The sequence below is a fragment of the Fundulus heteroclitus genome, chromosome 3 (assembly GCF_011125445.2).
Source record: "Fundulus heteroclitus isolate FHET01 chromosome 3, MU-UCD_Fhet_4.1, whole genome shotgun sequence".
In the NCBI taxonomy this organism is placed as follows: Eukaryota; Metazoa; Chordata; class Actinopteri; order Cyprinodontiformes; family Fundulidae; genus Fundulus; species Fundulus heteroclitus.
This window is the reverse complement of record NC_046363.1, coordinates 34,877,137-34,879,291: the sequence shown is the minus strand read 5'-3', so window position 1 is coordinate 34,879,291 and position 2,155 is coordinate 34,877,137.

Genomic DNA, 2,155 nt, shown 5'->3' with positions numbered 1-2,155 from the left:
AAAGGAGGAGAGGAAAGGGGAAATAGCGATATAACATCCTCTGAGTCTGCTTCTACAACTGCAAAGAGCGATATAAAAAGAACAACAAAACCAACCGATAAAGTATTACAGGTACAAACAACCAACACCTTGATACCATCACTGAAGAATATACAGTATTATTTAATACAAAATGTATAAAGTGACAACTAAAGACCATCATACTCCAGTCATAAGCACCCACCCCGATCCCAGCCCAGACGACCCATAGGCCCATCCACCTGGAGATGGGGCCAACATGAACTCAATGGGCCAGCTAACCAGATACCACCCCATGAACCCTGACGCGCTACTTCACCCACACCTTGCCTTCCATACCTAAGCCCTACCCCCAAATTCCAGGGGGAGCAAAAACAACAGCACCAGCCCCAGCCAACCCCCAGGACCCAACTGTCACCCCCAGCCCAGACCCTGACCAGAAGGCCCACTCCTCCTCCAGGCCCCGAACTCCGGATGGCAATCGGAGAACAGGGGTGTGAGAAAGACAGTCTTTTTTCTAAATGCTGCAGTCTGGGCACAGAGGGATAGAATATTATTCTCATAAGCTTTTACTGACATGGCAGATTACTGCCATGTAAAGAAGTTTAAAAGTAACCTAACCTGAACTAAAACAGCTATCTCCTCAAACATGGAGCGCTGCACACATTCATCGTGTGCTGTGTGTGCACACAGCACCTTTTGTCTGAAGACGTGTGACACAGACTGATTGACAGCCACTTGTTAGCGGATGTTACGGCTGCAGTGGGTCTCCTTGTAGGGTTCGAGAGACAGGCCTTCTGCAGGTGTTATGCATTGCCCTGATTGGTGCTCTGCTGCTTTAAAGCTGCTATGCATGCAGCAGAGGAGAGGCTCTCTTCCTGCTCTCCCTCCTCAGAACCCCATTTGGTTTGGTTTGGAGCATAGCTTATCCTATGGTTAGGTTTGTTTTGCATTTGCTTATTTCTGGTTAGTTATGAGTTTTGCATTAATCCATTTTGGTTTCTTATTTCAGGTATTCCCTCTTCAGGTTTTATTTCTTTAGTATAATTTAATAAATTCAATTTTAATTTAACCAGAAAATCCTTGTGTGGTATCCTTTAATGTTACCCCACCAAACGAGCCTGGTGGACGTAACAGCGGATTTCCTTATTTATCTTCAATTTAACGGCTGCAAAGCAAATATTTTGCGCGCAAAATATGAATTTGCATAGATAACCTTTTGGTTAGCTGTGTCCACCACTGACAATTACATACTTGGTTCATGGAGGGTCAAAATTTTCAAACTTTGGTGCTTTACGTGCAGTGCATGATGTGTGTGGGCTGACCACTATATGTGTAACCTTTTTAGCTGAACGTCACTTTAGAAAACTAGAACTAGTCAGATAATCTTTTTTAATAAGTTTTTATGTCCTACTTTTATGAAATCGGTTTTTGATTAAGGATTTATATCATATAGTGTTTGATTGTCTTTGTTGGGGGTATTGTAGGGACTCAGAGAATTATCCAATCTTCTTGAGCAGAGAGGCAAACTTTAGCCACACTTGCTTCTTCCTCCAGCCTCTTATGTTGTGGTGAGGACAAATGACAACTGGACTAAAGGACAAATGGTGAGAATCATATTTTGATTCTGATTCCGATGAGAAATGACACACACTATCTCTTGCACTGCTCGGTAAGATTCCCACCCTATAATGGATTCACCTCTGTGCCATCATCACCTTCTATTAGGGCTAGGACAGAATCAATATATTTCTAAATGCAGCTGAGTTGTTCATCATATAGGACCTTGTGCTGTCCACCTCATCTACCTCCTGCTACCCACCTGACCTATCTTGCTGGTCTTACCAGCTCACATGGAGAATTGAGCGGCTATTTATTCAACCGCCATGAGAGCAAAGCTTGAGCATGCTCCGTGAGGATTCCATCAGTTTAAAAGATTTGAAAACACCTTACAGTTCAAGGTTAAAATCAAATCTGACTCCTACGAAACAAATGGGTGGAGAAGCTGAGCTCTACATAAAAAAGGAGCAAAAACTATGATAAAATAACTTCTAAAAAACTTGTTTCAAACTGAAGTATATCGGGTAACCTTTGTGGTCTCAAATAAAACAAGCTTCTTTAGCAATAAATCTAAAGC